This window comes from Anoplophora glabripennis, unplaced genomic scaffold, assembly GCF_000390285.2.
Source record: "Anoplophora glabripennis isolate ALB-LARVAE unplaced genomic scaffold, Agla_2.0 scaffold1, whole genome shotgun sequence".
In the NCBI taxonomy this organism is placed as follows: Eukaryota; Metazoa; Arthropoda; class Insecta; order Coleoptera; family Cerambycidae; genus Anoplophora; species Anoplophora glabripennis.
The window spans coordinates 3,476,882-3,498,168 of record NW_019417028.1 but is presented as its reverse complement, the minus strand read 5'-3'; the positions used below and the strand labels follow the sequence as shown (position 1 = coordinate 3,498,168).

Genomic DNA, 21,287 nt, shown 5'->3' with positions numbered 1-21,287 from the left:
TTCTTTTATTTTTCCCGTACAAAAAATATTATGATTGACCATTTAGTATGAGAGTAATTAATTTTTTAAAACATCAATAATGAATAACCCGTTCCAAATATAGCAAGTCACAGCGGATGCCAAAGACCACTTAACATTGTCCTAATTTTCATGTATGCTTCGAATTTTCTGGAAAAGTAGCCTGAAACCCAAAGCCGAACAACCTTTAACGATGGGTCAAAATAACCCCAGGAAGGGCAGAAACTGAGTGACAACAATACGAAAATCTATATTGAGAATTTGGCGGATTCTTCAGTAGGTGCGATCAAACGTCAACTCTAGTCGGGTGCAGTTCGTTAACCAGGGCAAATTGCCTTGCCAGAACACGAAGTACTATCTCTAATTTCTTTATCATTGTGATAGACAAAATCTAGGTTGTCTAGGAACTTACAATGATTTAATTCTAACACATTAAGCAGAAACTCTTTTGGCTGAATTACAATAAATAGACCCATCAAACCTTACATTACTATAATTGTAAGGTGTTGTTTGAAGTTGATTTAGTTTTCCATCTTTGCTATGTTTATTTTTCGCACTTTTTTCTACCCTCAAAGATAACAGCTGTAGGTAGATGATGAATAGAATATAGGGAAGCATACTGTACATACACACTTACAAATAAAGAAAAATTAAGGAGAAAAAACCAAGAAGACATCTAATCCACAAAGTTAGCATTCTGCTTCTTCAATTCCTAGCTATAATTGGAAGGAATGATGAAATTCCTTTAGACTGTATTTGAAAGTATCGAGACGACCAGTGTTGTTTCCCATTATTAAACTCTCATTTATCCCATCCTGCGATCGAATCCCGCAACAAAGTAATGGCTATTTGAAAGATTCCTCATCCACACGACGTCCACACTCATTTATCTCGGCCGTTTTTTGCCCTGCCCCATTCTGACAAATCGCGTCATAGATGAAATAGTGTTGAAGAACGAAGCAAACCAGTTTATCTGGCTCCATCATTGATATGCACTGTGGTGCCAGCGTTCTATTAATAACTATCTTAGACGACCTTGAGGGTTCAGCCTAGGTCAGTAACTCGCCCTCCGCGTTACTTCTCGCTCACATGTGGGTCTTTTTTTGCCTCGGAACGGCCGGCAGCGTGGTATGTAAATCGTGGGGTGCGGTAATTGATGCTATGCGAGGATCTTTTGTCTTTTGGTCGTCGAGATTTGTACAGGGTGTGTCGCAACACTTGTTCGTCAAAACTAACGATAAAACGAGGGCATCGTATTTTTCTCAGTCCAGTTAGTTTTGAAAATTTCATAATTACGCGGCATCCACGGAAATAACAACAAAAACTGTGAAATGAATTCGAAAGGAAGGTCTAAATTTTTATAAATTCTTGTTAAAGAAATTTTTTTACATTGCAACATACTAATTTTGATATGCCCATATCTTCAACGTCTCTTGAGCAACTTATCAAAGTTGGAAGCAATCTAATCCTTAAGAATCAGCAGAAAATGTTACTTTTGTTCGTTTTGACAAGAAAGTTATCACGTAGCTATTATATCCTGTTGTAGTCGTTATGGCATTAACTTTTTTATTGTAAACTTTGTTTACTGAGTATTATAAAGGCCCAAATATTTAAGAAAACCTAAATATGTTTTCAAGAAGAAGCAATATGATAACAAATTCCGAAGAAAGTTGATTTTCTTTCATTAAAACATTACAAGATTGCATAGGAAGTATCAGTTTAGTGTTGTTTGTGTGAAAAAAGTATGAATATCTAATTTTGTCCTCAACCACCCACGTACTGCGAGTAGAATAGGTGGTCATTGGTAACTTTATTTTGAACACGTTATTAAATTGAAAAATTACGAAAAACGAAGAAGCTGACTGATTTTAAGGCTAAATTCTTCTCATCTCAAAATAAAAAACAAATTGGTATGTGTTTAGTGCAACAGATTTCACAGGAATCCTTAAAAGAGAGTTCTCCTCAAGCCCAAATAACTTTTTTCAACAGATAAAGCCAATGCGACTTCTATACAACTTCAAATATAACTGGTTGATTTTTGTCCATATTAGAAATGTAGGTAACAACTATTGGGAAATTATAGTGGACCAAATTAGATAAAACTTTAACCAATTCGAATCCGTGAAGTGTTTTAGAACCATTAGGAACTGTTTTAAATTTATTTCATGTAGTATGTTATCAGATGTGTTATATTTTTAAATATGCGATGAATATACATTAAATAAAGTACAGTTGGAATAGCCAGAAGGCAAAACAGATTTAAATTACACAAGTTATACAGCTAGAATCTTTATAATGTTATTAGCGAAATTTTTTCCGTGGGATTTTATAAGTCGCTATTAGAAGCCTCACTTGAAAAAATTAAATACCCGCGTATTATAAAAATTATCGGAAAAAAATTTAAATTTGTTATTTCCTGTTTAGGTGTAATTGGGCAATTCATGCTCTTCAGAATATCGAGATAAATTATACCAAGGCTCTCTGGAACTGGATTTGTAAAGACAGAGTTGAGTGACCATCGAAAAAATTACTTAATTGGTTCACAGTTACAAATAATGTAAAAGATTGACTTATTCGAAACATCAAATCATATTATAACAGTTATTTATTATTAATGCCTCAAGGTTCTCCGTCGTCGCACAAAGAAATGTTGGCCCCTTTCATTATTAAACTACATTATTTTGACATATTAGAAATATGTGTCAAAAATAATACACAATAACCTCTCACTAAATTAACAGTCCCCATTCAAGTTTGATCACCTAGTGGCATACATCCGATGTATAGATTCTCTTCTATTGTTGATGTAACTTTGTTTGGTAAATTATACAAAGCTGTCTTGCACCTGTTAAAAATTCAAACACTGACGTTATTCTGAGCAGGAAGTACCGTATTGGATAGTGAATATTAATTTGATTCAGTAATCAACTTAATAAAATAAAAGCTATGAAATAAATACAGTTATCTACATATTTTTTTTCATTTTGAGAGGCAATGTTGTATATTCTGGTATAAATCGAGTTTTAGAAAAAAGTATTAACATTTTTTTAAATGAGACTGCTTCATATGATAATTTAAAGATTTTATTCAAAGTAATCTACTTATATGTATACCAAAATGTGTAAATTATCTTTTCCCCTTTTATCCCAGACGTATTAAATATATAAACCGTGTTTTTGGTTAAATGACGCTTCTTGTGGACCCTGAAATCCCTCTGATAAGAAGAAATCGCCCCAATTTAAAATCTAATTTAGTTTAAGATATCAAAGGAAATTTAGATGAAGCTTAATAATACAGGTGTTACGTTCAGACATTTACCCTTAAGTCAATTTAAATTTACATAACGTTAAATTTTAATTCCGCTTAACACAGTTTAGCTTCTGATGTACATAATTTGACATTATGTTTCTGAAGACGGCAAAGTGCTTAGTATAAAAAATACATTTTATAAATAAAAATGTCGAGGAAACATTTAGATCCTTGCCATATTTATTCCAGGCATAAAAGTAAAAAATTAGAAAGGCAAATTGTTACGTGAAAACCCTGTACGTAACCCGCCTACATTTCCATGCTCAAAGCTCCAACTTTTTACGTATTTATAGAATTTTTTGTTAAAGCTGTTGTCGGATTTACTTTTTACCATTCCATAAGCCGACGTCAAACCTAATAGCATGAAAACTAATGGGTTTTCCTTTTTTTCCCTAAAATCAATACAAATAAAACTTCCGTGTCACATCCAGAACATAAGAGTGTTTATCGGAAGCGTCAAAACCCATTGAGCCGCTAATATTTCATATATGGGAAAGTTAGTCTTTCCAGAAGCCTTTCATGAAAAATAATGGATGGAACGTTGGTCTGCCCTGCAGTTTGATTCGGGTTCGGTTTCCCGATTTATCTATCATTCGCAGGTCGGTGTTCATAACTTTTTATACCCCGATTTGTACATAAAGCGGATGTTATTAAAGATGTTTTTAGGTTGTGATCAATTTTACTGATTATATTTATTTACTTAAAAACTAGATAATTTTCCTGCTGATGAATAATACAGGCTATGGCGTGTAGAATCTATAAAAATTAAACTACAGTTTCCTAACGATGTTTGTAATAGAAAAGTCTTATACGAAAAAGTTCTATTTTTACGTTTTTTCCGTAAATTAAAGTTCAATTATGGATCAAAATATTTTCTCTGGAACGGTCCTGTCCGTGTGCTCTACGATGAGATACGTGCTGTAGACCAGCCGCGTAAACAAATCGTTGAAAGATAAAAAGATACTTCTCAATTTTTGGGGAATTTTTCAATGCAAAAGTACAAACTAAGGAAAATAGATATTTAAAAAAAACTGATATTTGATTAGTAATCATCAGCAGTCATTACAGACATATTACATTACAGTTTATTATATTTTTGTAATTAAATGTATAAGTTTTGTGTTTGAAAATAATGAGCACATTTATCAGTCGTTATTCTTCTTCAGGAAGTACTAGTTAGAACACTTCGCAGATTTACCAATCCATGAAACTGCGCTTTCAAACGTTGTCATTTACCGCGAAGGACTAATTTCTCATTTTTTATTCTCTTTTCAGCAACTGTCGTCTTCATCAAGTTATTATTTTCGTATTAAGCTAACTCGCAACCCCATAATTTGACTCTGACAAAGACCACTATACGCCGACGGCGAACAAAAGCGTGGCACAACTTGATGCGAAAATAACAACTTCCCATTAACGTCTTGATTAAACGGAAACTGCAGCCTTTCCTGCTGCAAATGAAGTGCGTGAGCTGTGACACTCCACTGCATTTCGTACCAAATAATAGAGGGTTGATGTCTTCATTTATCATGCGGCGTACGACTATTGTATTGTCTCGAGAAATTGTCACAAAACTACTTGCTCGTTAGCAAAAACCTTTAGTTTCACTTGCTGGTGATAATAGGCGCCATTAGCATCCTTAGATATATCCACTTGACAGAATATCATTTGTAGCTGAAGGAGATTTATTCTATGAATTTATTATTAAATGGATTCGTGAAAAGCAAATTTTTTTACATTGAAGTGCAGTGAGAAAAGTTGTAAAAATCGTTCTATTTCCAGTATAACAAATTTGAGACCCTAGTAAGACTATAGCTATGTTTTTTGTTGTTAAATCACGTGCCAGATCACCTTTGTATTATATTTAGTTGCCTACTGTTACTATAAACGATTTGACATGTACTTTAATGTATGTATACAAGTTTGCGAAATCATGTGTCACATCACATATCACTTTGGGATGTTCTTTGCTTAATATATACACGAGCAAAGTGATCTGACAATTATTATGATGTGACAGTAAGTTATTTTACCAAACTAATGTATCATAATTTGACGGATGATATAATATACTAGATAATGTGTCAGGTCACATATAATTTTGACAAGCTTCCTGTTGAAGTATCCAGTGAAGTGACAACACGTATTTTGATAAATAACGTTACAAATAAGTAAATCACATGTCAGTGCTCACCGAGGTGATATGACTTGTGTCATATAAATGTACATTAATTTATATCTCATTTTCAGTATTTTAAGACCAAGATAAGAAAATGATATAGTTTTGTTTTTATTTATATGACAATGGGCTGACACTTTGAGAAGTGCCTTAATTAAATTAGTATGCTAGCGAAGTGACATGGCAGTCGTGGTAATCTGACAAGCGATGTGGTAAATTCGTTTATCAAACTGACGTAATATGTGATTTTACGGTTGCTCTAGCATGCTAGAGTGTCAGGTCACGTGTTATCTTGTCAAGTTGTTCTCATTGAAGTGATCAACTAACGCTGCAAGTGAGTTAATCACATGTCAGTGCTCACTGAGGTGATGTGACATCTGTCATCTAGATGTACATTGATTTTTGTTATGACATATGATCTGACAGATGCCTAGAAGTAACTTGCTGAATTATATGCCAGATCACGTGTGACTTAGGAGAGTTCTTTATTTAATTAAGTACGCTAAAGTGAGATGACAATCCTGATGATCTGACAAGGATGTGGTTAATATTAAACTTGTTTAAAAAGTTAGCACAGTGTTACTGCCAAATCAAAGAGTACAGCTTTGTTGGTCAAGAAATATTCCAGCGATTTTTTGGAACGTTAATGTGTGCAAACTGCTGTTGTAGTTTACAAATTCCTCTGTATATTTCGCGACCATTCTATGCGAGCCGAACAAATTTAATTTTTCAACAGCAATTTCCAATTATCCCGAACAGAAGTTTAGACAGCGAAGTACAGTTACCCATCGAATGGCAAGTAGGTACCAATTTGTATTGTATGTAAATCAATTTAGCATAAAGGCTGAATAATTGTCTCTACCACGGCCGTCATTATGGTAATTCCATAACTTCGATCCTCATTTCCCATGAACCGAGCAAAAATGAGCGGCCGAGCTAGTTTATTCGTTATCTGGCGATGAACGGATTTAAAATATTACAGTTAGGTTAGATGCAAATTCACCTTATAAATACCATATGTTGTTCTAATGGATTTATGTACTGCCGGGCACATTTATTTTGTTTTATCGCCGTGCGTGCATTAGATGAGCGAAATTATCGCTCCTGGGACATCTGTAAAAATTGCGGAAGTGTGTAGTGGTTTATTAGCGATAATTGCAGCGTAAATGTTAAGAGGCCTATCTTCCCATGATATCAATGAGCAGGAAGATGTGATTGATAACTGTAAATTAAAAAATTTAGTAGTCTTGTAAGCATTATTAGACAGTTTAATAATTTAATTTCTTCTTTTATCCAGTACTTTTTAACTTAGACTAAGGTAAGAGCAAAATGGAGATAATTTTGAATTTTAACAATGTTTTGAATTGTTATGTAAACATAATCATTGAACTTTTATAGACAATTTGTATGTTAACTATTATTTAAAAAATTTAATCATTTACATTTTTAATTCAATGTAACTGAAAGATCTGTCTCATTCAACAGATAAAAATTTTAAAACAATGCTAAAACCATTAACAATTAAGATATGACAAATTTTATAGGTTATATCTCGTCAACACTCAAAAATTGGTCTATGTCTGGTGGCTCTCCTGACGAATAATTTACTGGATTTATGGGTGTAATTTAAATAAAATAACTAAAAAAATAGAAATTAAATGGCTAAGGGCTGATATTCGAATATAAAATTGAACATTTTTTTTAAGTCTTCGAAATTTTGCGAAATAACACAATTTTTAGCATTTCCTTCGAAAAAATATCATTCGACAGATACAGGAGATCACGTCACTACTTGCAGGTCATTTGGCATTATTGTTTAAGCAAAAATTACTGACATTCCAGAAAAAAATCCCATTTGACGAAACTGTACCCATGCAGACGTCAAAAAATGGTGGACTGAATATTTTTATTTAAGTCTAGTAGTTGTGTTTCTTACTATTCAATAGAAAATCCAACACTCCGTATCTTTAAAACCAATAAATATGTGTCAAATAAATAAATCGTCCATATTTTGCATACTGAAAGTTTTACATTGGGCATATTTTGTAACGACAGCGACTTAATAATTTCGTTTCGATTCAGAACATAGTTAAAAACCTCACAAACCGTCCTTTGTTTTCACATAAGGATTATGACGTTATTTCCGTCTGTTCCTCGGCGTCGCGAAAACAGATGCGCCTATTTTATTTAGAAATTGAGAAGAATGTCCCACTGGAGATTAAGATGAAGACCTCTGAGACATATTCCCGACGTTCGTGCATAATAAATCACTTGCGTCATTTCATGATTTACGTTTTCGAGTTTTGTTGAAAAACACAAGAAATACAAAACTTGCGGATTCGGGATTTATAGCAGTGGGTGGCGCGATGACAGTAAAAGGTATAAATAATGTGATTAACAGTGATTTAGCGATGATCCATCTGTATCCATCTGCAGGAATAACACATATGTTTTGCATGTTTGGAGATTTTGACCTTATTTGAATTTTTTATTGATTCATCCAGCAAATTCAGTGATGGTAGTTAATAAAAAATTATTAAAATATAACATCATCTAAACTATCATTTTTCCGTTACCAAAGAATATAAAAACTGCCAATATCTCAATGAAGATGCATTTTTTCGTGAAAAAATTTCAAATAAAAGTTGTTCAAAAGTTTAAATAACTAGATGGATTTCACAGGGTCTAACAACACTTCAGTGTATGGTAATTCAATAAACAAAGAAATCTAAGTAAAAAATTTAGATAAATTTGGAACGAATACACTGAAGATGAATGTTTCGATACAAAACGTCTTAATCTGGTTCAGACTGAGGCAGTACAGTATTGGGGGTCATGAAGACTTGCAAAATATATAATAAAATTTATAGAGTCGTATTTAAAACAATGAAGTTGATGATGGTCCTGGGGAGATGAAACTTTACATATAAAAATTGATTATGCCATTCGATAGAGGGCAAAAAGTGGCACGAGAAAGTGTTTTTCTTTTTTCAATGTCAGTTCAAACAAGGCTGAAATGACACAAAAGCGGATTTACAAAATTTCGTTTTTTTTCGAATATTTCAAAAACTAAGCGAATTTGTAAGAGCCTGTATATTTTTTTGTTTATTTAAAATTAAAAAGCAACTTTTCTTATTTACTATTTTTATGAACTTCCATATCTGGGTTTCTGCTTCATCGCTGCTTTCGCAGAGAAATTTCAAAGAAAATTATTTTGGAAAAGTTTCTTTTCTCTTATTCACTTTTGACATAAAATTTAATTGACCAGTATTTTGTCTCCAAAACATTAATTTTTACATAGTCCGTACTTCATTTAAAAAATATACTGGAAAACTTGAGAAAATCGAAATTTTTCATAGGACCAATTTTGTAGAAAATTTAATTTGGAACAACTTTTATGTGAAACTTTCTTTCGAAAAAAATGCATCTTCATTTGGCAGTTTTTGGTCAAAAAACAAGAAAAATAAATTATGCCTATACAGGGTGATATCTCAAAACGCTGTATATTGTTGGCTTATGCGACATGTTTTCTAACCACAAAACCTAAACCTGTAAAGCATAAAACATAAAAATTGTTAGTTTGATTTCAGAAACGTCTCTTATATTGTTAAAACTATTACGTTTAAGTGAAGTTTTTTTTCTTATCTAAAAAAATTAGGTCATTGAAAGATGGAAATTAATATAGAGCCTATATTTTTGCTGGGAAAAAAGATGAAAAATCCTGTAGATGTTATCGCCCGGACTAATCAATTCGAACGGGGAAAAGCAAGATCTGCGTGGGCGAGCGGTTTCCTCGAGGATCGTGGGTCGCAACATAAAATCAAGCGAAAATAATTACAGTATTTCCACAGATTCGAAAAGGTGCGATCACGCCGGGTGTTGACCTGGGACAATGCATCGCGAGCCTTACACTCGACTGCAGTAAAACTTTTAATTGCAACTCTGATCGTAAAACGAAATAATCGTGACCACCACAATAAAGATCCGCAAATTCCTAGCCGCACATTTTTCGCCCAGACTCGTGTTTATTCTAACAGCATACTGTTCCATTGACTCACATAACCATCACCGATTCGATATGCAAATGAATGTCAGAAAAAATGAGATTCTTCGCTCGTAAACTCATTGTTTACAGTTATGTCGTAAGCGAGCGCAATCTGCCATGCTCGGATTCGGAAATTGGGTTAAATAAATGGATGTAACGGTTTTTTTTTTCGGAGAGAGGATATCATTGTGAACGCGTCTGCCGAATGGTGGTTTTTGCGTGGGTCGTACCCGATCACTATTTTGCTGGTGACTCAGCAGGACCTCCCAGTAGTGAATGTTAAAATATTTATCTCTTTTTATCAAATTTAGCGTTGCTACTTCAAGTACTATCTCATAGAAACCATGCTATAAATTCGAGGTCTTTCTATCCATTATCTAGAAATATTTCTGCAAAATCAAAATGGGCCTTTAGAGAAAATAGTTATTTTTCGCATTTTGATGCATTTGATAATATCCTATTTTACTAAACTCAAAATCGTTTGCTAAAGTGGCACTTTACCACATGAAACGACACTACTATACAGGGTGTCCCACCGGGAATTGCATCCCTCGATATCTAGGAAAGTACTGCTCCGAAAAATTTGAAAATTGGATAACAGCAATGACCTTAGGGCGAATACAACTAAAATATCTAGAACTCTCCAGCGATTTCGGTTATACCGGAAGTCGACACCAACTTCGTTATTTTAAATAGGACACCCTATATATTATTGCATTTTCGGATTCTACATGAAATTTGAGGGTCACTTTATTAAATATTCCCTATACCTAGGAGTTATAAATTTTGAGATATTAATTTTTAAAGAAAAAATTTGACAGATTCAAGGGTCCGCGGAGATGCTAGTGTAACAAAAACCGGGACGCGTGGTAATTTATTTATTAGTTCTCAGAACGGATGGGCCAAAAAGTAAAATATTTCAGTCAACACTAATTTATCGGAAAGTTAAGGGTTTTCAAGTAGGTTTAACGTCGCCAAGATCGTCCTTCGAAGGAAATTTAGGAATATTTTTGAACAAGTTCACTTAGACCGTTGGGGCCATGTGACAGCCATCTGTCGCGTCCGGGAGGTGCCAGCCTATGCTGGGACAGAACAAAGAAACCCATATTTTTAATAACGCAAGAAACCACGAGAAGAGCGTACAGGTTCCAAATTAGAATTAAATCAAATTGTTAAATTGATAGTAATTGGAAAGGAAAGTAATAGATCAAATAGCTGGTTTTTAGGCGGATTTTCCAAGCTATTAAGAATATATTAAATGAGATTGACTAATCCGTCCCGTATTGCTACATGGAGTCACTAGAGGAAGGCTAGGGTTACTTGTAAGTTCAGTTAGTCACAGAATTATTTATATAAATGTAAGTTCAGTCAATTAGGTAAATATTAACATGGCATAGTTATGCCAAAGCGTCCTGATATTCAGGGTTCCCGCCAAAATATAAGAACAGAAACTTCTGGACCCAAGAAATGGGCGTGTGGGAATGTTGTTCGAGCCCGTTGTGTCGTTATTCTGTTTGTTTGTTCTGTTTTATTGTTACTAAAACCCTTTCTGGAAGTTTTGGGGTAGTAATAGTAAGTAATAACTCTTTTGAAATCCAGACTCGTTATGATACTGGTCATAACGATATATAGATAAATAAAGAAATAATCCTTCACTACACTAGTAACTATTTTCAGGAACGTGATATCAAGCGGATTTTTGGTACTTGTACAGGGCATAGGTAACACTAAATTATGGTGTATCAACAAATTAAAACATTTAGTACTAGATGTTTCATTTTTGCTGTTATATTTTAATAACGTCAAACAGCTTTGTTAACTTAAATGGAACACCCTGAATTTTTTTACTCTGTCGTATGCAGATTAAAATTTCCTTTCAAACCATATAAGCATTGTTAGGGTTTCCGTTACTACTTTTGGAGATATTTGTAATTTTCTATTTTTTGGACAGTTTTTCTCGTATCAGACCTGTTGTCAAATTGGACATGACCAGAAACACACCAAAAACAATTGAAATAACATGACATTTATCAAGTTAGTTGCCAAATCGTTATTGTGGCTGAATAGTTTTTTCCGAAAATTTAAATAAAAATGCCTGGATATTGTTTAAATTGTACTAATGAGGATTATTTTAATTTGTTTGTTATTTATGGAAAATGCGACAAAGTAATTTCAAGAACATGTAGAGAATCTCCTGCTTTTTTCCATAAAAATAATAAACAAATTAAAATAATCCTCATAAGTATAATTTAAACGATCCCCAGGCATTTCTATATAAATTTTCAGCAAAAACTATTACAGACATAAGAATAATTTGACAACTAACTTCACAAATAATGTCAAGTTAGTTCAATTGTTTTTGGAATCTTTCTGTTCATGGCCAATTTGACAACAGGTCTTATACGAGAAAAACTGTCAAAAAATAGAAATCTGGATGGCTTAAGAGATTTTTGCCTAAAATAACGGAAGACATGTATGAAAAACACTAAAATATGTATAAAAAATAGCTTACATTCTCAAAAAAATAGGCTAGCATTACACTTTCATCAGTTCTTAGTGCGTTTTTTGTCATCCCAAACTTACATTATATTTCATATACCTCCTCGTATTTTTCCTTGGATTTTAAAGGAAGTAAGCTCGAAGATGCTTCTCGAGCAGCATTTAAAATGTCTTCAGAACAATTTTCTAAATTGTTTTCAGTAGCGAGACTAATTTTTATAATTAATATATAACTTAGAATCAATTCAACTCACAGAAATGATACTTTGTAATGCTACTAACACAAAATGCAAAAAAAATAGTATACAACAAATGTAAGAAAAGCAGTTTTACTAAACTCATATAGCTTTTAAATTTGTTTTTCTAAAACCTGTTGTTTAAAATACTATATAGATACAAGTGCAAAAAGTAATTCTATATTGCGCGACACCAGATTGTTTAAATTTCTCAAAGTTGCTGATCCCTGTGTACATCATTTAATGACCGACCAAGTTTATGGTCTTGGTTAATGAATTCCTAATTTTTTGGTCGATCAAGACGGCTTTATAGGTCTCTCTTATTACCGCAAAATGATTATAACTCATCCTTATCCCATAGTACCTCCAACGAGCCATTAAAAGTTATTGTTAGTTGCAAGAAATGTATTACAGGACGTGGGTCTTTTAGGCATGAACACCATTTCGTTTTTGTGCACAGGAACTTGTAGGAAAACGAAAATAAGGAAGCGATTATAAAATTAAATGCCTCATTGTGGCGAACGACAAAAAACGACGTGAGGAAAGTAAAGAAGTAAAAAGGATAGGCACTACTTCCTTTCCTTCATATTGTTTTGTTGCTGTCGGAATACCATCAGAAACTTAATTTTGATTGGGCTTAGGCTTACTGTTGTGTTAAAGTTGGGAAGAAATATAATTCTCAATTTGAAAAAAATGGAAAACAAATTGATGGTGTGTCATAGAAAGAATACCACATGTATTTGAATCTGACAGAAGGGAACAGATTAAACCAGGTCTTTGATGAAGATTTCTGATGAAAGTGGAATACGTTATTCTCGAAGAAAGAAGAAGTTTAAAGGGAAATCTTTATCTAGAAAGAACCTGTATATTCTCATAGATAGACCTACTTTGGAATGCTGTTAGGAATAGGTGGAAATAGGGAATAGTTAACAATGAATGTTAAACTTCTTTGGAGAAACATATATCTTCATACTGTTAGGCAACTTCTGCACTCAATTCCTGTAGATTTTTCCTTACAGCAATAATCTTTATCTGATTATCATGCACTTGGACTCTCCAATTGAACAATATGTCTTAAAACATTAAATTTTATGTTACTTTCCATAAAACACCTTTTGATTTTACACTAGCCTGTTCTCAAAAAAGTAACACACATTTGAAACTTTTAATGGACAGCCAAACAATAGCGAATTACTGGACCGCTCCAAATCCCCATAAATAGGGACTCCAAATAGATCCAAATCGTCCTGACAAGCGTCAACGTAGTACCAATAAGTTTCTAAAAATAACGTTGAGACCATACACGGCATATGTATGGCACGAGATGCGTTTGGAAATGTAACGGTTTAGATCAACGACCGCATTTTTCGAAGTCTTAACTTATATAACTGTTATCGTCGATACATCTCGAATATACCAGTTTCGTGAAAGGAAAATTAACCGCGCTTTTTCACTGGAAGACGAGGAGAAAGATTAGTGAAGTCTGCACTTCTATTCTAACAATCAGTGAAAGGGTAACGTTTTGACTTGATGGAGATCTCTAATTTGGATCCTTGTTAACAGTACTATTTGGAGAATATGTGTTGTGTGGGACGCATTTGGCATAATGATACAAATCAGTTGCTAATTGGCACACATTTCTTTATGAGAGCGTTCTGTTTGTGAGCAAAGTTTAAGAATTTCATTTATATTAGATTGGAACATCTAGCGAGCGTTGAAATTTTTAAGTTTAATGCAGGAATACTATCAAAGCAATTAGGAAGATAGGTGAAAATATGTTTTACTTTACTTTTGACTTAATATAGTAAAATAAATAAATGAAACTATGGGGAACACAGAAATAATAATTAAAAATATTACTTATACAATTATTTTTTAAAATACTTATATTCTACTTTGATTAATGATGTAAAATGGACATAGTTGTATGTGAAATTTTAGATACAACAAATTAGAATGGGTACAACAGTCTGTTTTTGATAAGCTAACTGTATGAAATTTCCTGTTTTATAAAACAATTGTCACCATTGTTAAACCAGTCACACGAAGATTATGTCAGCGGAGCTAGAATTAACCCAGTTTTAAAACATAGCCAGGATTTAAAGCCAGAAAAAATTGTATATTATTTTTTTTATATTCATGAAGTACGCCTATTTATTATTTTCACATGAAATTCTCGAATAAAATTGTTTTATATACACGAGTAAGCTAACAAATATTGAGAACAAGTGATATTACGAATACAGGATGTTTTGGAAAGAGTGTAACAAATTTTTCGACAGAGAATACTCTTGGTTTGGGTCTGATAATGCTGTATTTGTCATATTCAGTGTATTATAGGAGGAATTTCAACTTATTTGCTTCTATAACTTTAGAGCAATTAATTTGATTAAATCAAAATTATAATAGTTGTGATTAATAGCTTTTAAGAACCACTGGAATAAATATTTTTTAATTCACATCAGTTGCATGGAAAACTAATTTTTTTCATTTTTTCAAGAAAAATGTGTGAATGAGTTTTGTAAATACGTATTTGTGCCAATTTTCTAAAATTATAGTTATTAGCCGTAACTCGTACGTTGTTTTAAAGAACCAATTCGATAATTGGTTGTCTTAATTCTCATTAAATCAAGTTTTTGGCTAAACGATATTCAGCCACGATAAATTGTATAACATATTTCTGCATTTCGCTCTCTTAAGTGGTCTGTTTTAAGAGAAAAATCGAGAATTTTTAGAGAAAATACAGTTTCAAAATAACAGTGTCTGTTTGTATCAACTTATTTTTACCTATACAATTAAAAATATACTAAATAAATAATTTGTGTTAACAGCACTTAAAATGCTATACTTTTTCATTTAAGTTTCTTGCAACATGCAATTGCGCAATAAATTGCCCAATTTTGAACTGAAAATTGCTTCAGCCTTTTGGCACATCTTATTTTTTCTCTTATGCAGCAATTTCCTTGAAATTCCGTATGCTAACAAACCCATTATTACCATCATTATTATATATATTTTTTCTCGAAAAAGGGAAGAATAGTTATCTCGAGGATTTACAATATTATACAACTATGGTAATAATTGAATTTATAAATAAATTAAACGCAAACAAGCATAAGATGAAAACGGTTAACGGTTACCGTTACCATCGCAATTATAAATTTTTTGTTATTGCTCATACGTGACTGTGTTCTTGACTGTCAGGAGTCCTGTTAAACTGCAATTTGAAATTTTTAATTGATCTCGTGTGATCTTCTAGGTCTAATAATGAGATGAATCAACATATTTTTGTATTTTCAGACGATTATCCGTAATGATAATGCTTAAGAAGACTTAAAATTAACGTTTTTTAAAGTAATTTTATTTGGTTGTTAGTTTTATCACTATATTTTGTTATTATGTCGACATTCCTGAAAAAGAAACAGTTTTTAATTATTATTATTATTGTAAACGAAAATTTAGTATAGAGATAGATCTAAACACGCTTCTAATAATGTTAAACATCAAACTTGTTTGTTTTCAAAGCCTTCTTAGTCCGAAAACTTAAATATCGTGTTTTAAAAATTTTATATTTTCCGCAATTCTACACAAAAAATAATAAGTACAGTATATATTTTTGGTATGCATTTTTAGCCCTCTTTCCGTTGTTGAAATAAAATACAGGCCATATAAAAAAAACACAAGTTGTGGTCATATCACAAAAACTAAAAATATCACATTTATTTTTATGTCATCGAATGCATCTCAAAAAAGTGCCTGTAGCTCGAAAAGGGTGACAGATAGAAAGATGCGGTTTGCGCCATTGTTATTTTCTCAAAAAAGAGCTTTTGACTCGTCCGTCAGATTTTCTCTATCTGTGACCAATTGGACCACCCGGTACACTTTGTTTGAATTTTTCTTATTAAATCAAGATGGCAATAAGTCGGCAACTATTCATCTTCGATCATCGGTTGAACTTGCATTTCGTTCGACATTAACTTAACAGTAACATTTTTACAGGATAGTAAAAGTGATCGAACTAAATGCACCGTGCTTGTCTTTGTAATAGCGCTCTTAAAATCCCCCGACCCGCTAAAAAAGAACAACGTCCGCCACGATCCAACATTGCACCTACCTTTTAATCGTTTACTACAACACGAATCGTGAGAGTCCTTAAAAGAACAGCGGCAGGCGTTGAACTCACTTGTTTCACCACACTAGCACACAACAATGTCAAAGCCACTCTCTCGTAACAGCAAAATCAAGTTCACGGGGCAAACAAAAACGAGCCTGTGTCTTCCTAGGCCGACTAAGACGGACTCGAGGAACTCTTCGCGACCGAAATGAGTTCAAATCGCAGGTGTCTTGTCTTATAGATGCCGTTGCAGTCGTGGCTATTGGTCGAGAAGAAGATTCCTCGGCGGCTATTGGCTAAGCAGTGGTTTTTACACGCTTGCTGAGTCGCCTGAACAGTTAGATTCAATGCTGGTGCAGTTAGCGTCTAAGACATATCGCCTTGGTGGATGTTACGTTATGTCGGGATGGTTTTAAGGTCGTCTGAAAAGTGCGGACTGGAATTTTTGCCATTCGAACTCGACAGCTGCCAAGGCTGCGTTATGCATTTCTGAAATATTTGGATTTAGTATGTTGTCCCGGCTGTGGGATACCTCTAGATATGCAAATTCTTTTCTTTATATTCATGGAACTACTTGAGAGGTCGATTATTTCAGTTGCATTCGTTCTGGGCGAATGGATTATACGTAACCCCAAAAATGTCTTATATTCTAAATGACAACTAATTCAGTGGAACGTGCTATTAGAAAAAACCGTTTTATTTCTCCATAAGTTTGAGAAATACTGTCATTTTTAATTTGAGGAAGACATACATCATTACTTATTTTGTAGTTGCCACACTTTCGTAGATCGAGGTATCAACTTTGAAATTTCAAATGGTAAAAGAAATAAAAATATCGTTATTCGTTTTCAAGAAAAAAACATTGAAATACAATTTTTGGAATTTTATATTTTTACATTAAAATTGTTTTATTTTAATTTATAGCACGTGTTAACCACTGAAAAGGTTTTCATACATCAAAACATTAATTATTAAACTGCAAAAAGGTTTCTACTTCAAATGATAAAAACAATAATAAACGAAACGTAAAGAAAAGGTTGAAGTTCTTATCATAATTTGTTATGAATTCCATTCCATTTTATCTTTTTGTTTCATATCATTTTATCGGAATTGTTTTATTGTTGAAACCATTTTCAATTGTATCAAATCTCATATTCGGCTCACAATCAAAGTGTAACTTTTACATTTATCAATTATGGTTTATTCTTTAGCTGAAAAAGTTGAAAGAATTGTTCTTTATGAAAAACAAAATGAGAAACGGCTCGAATTTTCAATGAGTTGCATCCTGATCACCAAACAAGTCATACGTACCTGACCCAGATTGTTAAAAAATTTCCTATCCTCCTAACGAATTAATGGAAGTAGGAATTTTGGGCGAACTGATAATGANATTTTATATTTTTACATTAAAATTGTTTTATTTTAATTTATAGCACGTGTTAACCACTGAAAAGGTTTTCATACATCAAAACATTAATTATTAAACTGCAAAAAGGTTTCTAATTTAGATGATAAAAACAATAATAAACGAATCGTAAAGAAGGTTGAAGTTCTTGTCATAATTTTTTATGAATTCCATTGCATTCCATTCTATTTTACGTTTTTTTGTTTGATATCATTTTATCGGAAATGTGTTATTGTTGAAACCATTTTCAATTGTATCAAATCTCATAGTCGGCTTACAATCAAAGTGTAACTTTTACATTTATCAATTTTTCATTATGGATTATTCGTTAGCTGAAAGAGTTGAAGAATTTTTCTTTATGAAAAACAAAATGAGAAACTGCTCGAATTTTCAATGATCACCAAACAAGTCATACGTACGTGAACCAGATTGTTAAGAAATTTCCTATTCTCCTAACGAATTAATGGAAGTAGGAATTTTGGGCGAACTGATAATGAATCCGCAAAATTCGTGCGATCGTAAGAGCGTACTACAGGGATCCCTAAGTCGAACGTTCATCGGATTTTGCAAAAACAAAAATGGCATCCGTACAAAATACATCTTGTGCATTGTTTGAACGAGGATGATCCGGATCGAAGAATAGAATTTTGTGATATCTTGTCTAACAGAATTACAGAAAATCAAAATATACTTTACAATATCTGTTTTAGTGATGAGTGTACGTTTTTTCTCAATGGTACAGTGAATAGGCATAGTATTCGTTATTGGTCGGGTGAAAGGGTGAATGTCTGGGCAGGAATATTGGATAATCACATAGTTGGTTTATTTTTTTTTAGATGGCACTTTGACTGGAGCCAGCTATTTACGTTTGTTGAAAGATCATATAGATCCCATGATCACAGAAATTCTGGAGAACGATGATCAGCTGGATGAAAATCTTGTGACGTTCCAACAAAACGGAGTTCCACCCTATTTTGAGCCACGAGTTCGGGCTTATTTGGATCAGAATTTTCCAGGACTATACATAGGTAGGCGTGGGGCTATGGAATGGCCAGCTCGGTCTCCCGATTTGAGTCCAAACAACTTTTTTCTCTGAGGGCATCTCAAATCAGTGGTTTTGCAGATCAACCGGAAAATCTTGAAGATTTAAGACAACGTATTGTAAACGAATGTCGGAATTTAACTTCAGAGGTTTTTCAAATATAAGGAGATGTTTTGTAGACAGGCTCCATATTTGAGCATCTATTATAAACAATTTTAACTGTAAAAATACAAAATTCCAAAAATTTAATTTCAATGTTTTTTTCTTGAAAACGTATAACGATTTTTTAATTTTTTTACGGATTCATAGTCAGTATCAAAAGTGCTTTCAAAAGATGTATCACACGATTTCAAAATTGATACCTCAATCTACGAAGGGGTGGCAACTGCAAAATAAGTAATGATGTAAGTCGATATCCCCCTCAAATTAAAAATCGACGTGTTTTTGAAATTCTTTCAAAACTTCATATTAAACGAAATGTCCTAGTGGAAAGTTTTATATGGAACACCCTGTATGTGGCTATCTATTTGTGTAAGTCTTACGGTACTACATTTCCGATAAAGGTCTAAATATTCGCATACAATAAAAGATCACTTTTCTTCGTTTTTGTAGTTGGCAGAGTGATTAGCAATCTATTTCCCATTTCTTCAATAACTCCAATTTTTATTTGAAACAATTCATCACATCGACGTGCCCCAGATACAACAAAATTCATTGCCACCTAAAATAATAATAGTCAATATTTTTCGTTTACAAAAATATGATAATCTTCCACATTTTCTATCTACTTAGTTTTATCGCCAATATTTATATGCTACATTAAGGCCAGTATTTTATGTCTATGAAATAATATAATTTCCACAATTAGTCATGTCTTCTTTTTATCTCCAAAATCTCCTTATCAGTTTGACTTTTTCTTGTGTAATTCTGCTCTTTCTGTTATTAATTCTGTGATTATTTTCAGTAGCTTGTTCCTTCTTGAATTCTCCCCCCCCCACTTCTTCTATTTATATCCCTCCCTCTTCTTTGATTCCACTCTACATTTTCTTCTCTTTTCCTCTTACATGACGAAATTATTTTTCCAACTTCTTAAATATTGATCGTTGATGTTTATATTTCTTCATGAAAATTATTCATTAGTTAGTAAAAAAATTTTGACCCTTATAGGCTTCTTTAATAAAAAAACAATTTTTATTATGACATCATATCATTTCTGGAGCCTATTTAATGCTGATATCTTGTTAGGGTTAATTTCTACTTTTGGCTAAACGATATTTCCCTCAGAGAATCCACATAAAGCCTTTTCTCTGCTATTTATAATTAGAGCCTCAAAGATTAAGGAGATATTAGTCTCATGCGGGCTGTTTATAAAAATAAGCATTGCTCTCGCGCTAATTGAGTACAACGAGCTGGTAACCAAGCGTTCTAACCGTAACACTTGGTTTGTGGGTTACAGCGGGTTATTCGTATTTTTGCATATTTAAAGAAACGACGTATTCATTAAAGCGTTAAGTTAATCTGAAACGTGTTTAAAAACTGGAGTACAATAATTGGTCCGACGCGCAACTCACCTACTTACAAGCACCGTTGAAATATCGATAATAATAGCCTTTGTTATTACCGAAATGTCGCAAAAATCTCTGCGCTAACTGTGTCCCAAGGTTAAAGATGAATGAACCTAAGCAGACGATGTAACACTGAAGTCAAGTAAGCAGTTTGTTAAGGAGGGTGTAAACTGTAAATAAACATTAGTTGATAAAGTTTTTGTGGTTTTGTACTCCAGATTCATTGATTCAAATGGTATAATTTGGATCTGTCGAAATATCCCACTTCTTGGATATAAGAGGGGGCAAGCTATAATTTTTGCTGGAATACCTTCAGTAGAACCTAGGCATTTTGGAATATTGAAGAGGAAAAAAATTTTTAGAATTGAATTTTGCACAATATACTGTAAGTAAAAAAACTCAGATAAAACAGGTATTTTTAAAAATTTTTTAAACATTTTTGCAATTTTGAAAATGTTTCGGACCTCGTCCAAATCTAGGGATCTACACTTTTATTATGTGAGTTCTACTGAAGGTATACCAACAAAAAATAGCTTGCTCCGTCTCACACCTCAAAACAGATACGCCCTGGTCTAAATATGATTTAACGAAACTGCATTAAATATGACGGAGAACTCAAGTGAGTTTATCTTTAATTTTGGCCACCCAGTACGACATACGCACCATTCTACGCGTCCCATGAAATATGCAATAAAAATTCTGTTAGCTTGACCTGAGGTGCTAAAGAACCGCAAAATAGTCATCCAAACCGGAGGGATCGTCCAATAATTCAAAAAAAGGACAAGGTTTCCTCCGTTCTGTATGCTGGGTCAGCGCAAAGCGAATGATAAAGTGAAATGAAGGTTCGAAAACAGTCTATAAAAAGCTCACACAAA

At 33.0% G+C, this 21,287-nt stretch overlaps 1 protein-coding gene across 2 annotated transcripts in view; it reads right to left on the bottom strand.

The window, feature by feature from the left end:
* LOC108916941 overlaps positions 1 to 21,287 on the bottom strand; it is a 146,205-nt gene that overhangs the window by 112,965 nt on the left and 11,953 nt on the right. The window contains exon 1 of one of the 2 annotated variants that reach the window (XM_018723303.2): positions 16,401 to 16,567. The exons of the other annotated variant lie outside the window; for it this stretch is intronic. The gene's annotated coding sequence lies outside the window, so the exon portion shown is untranslated. Of the gene's footprint in view, positions 1 to 16,400; positions 16,568 to 21,287 lie in introns of those variants that run through there. 2 annotated transcript variants of the gene reach the window in all.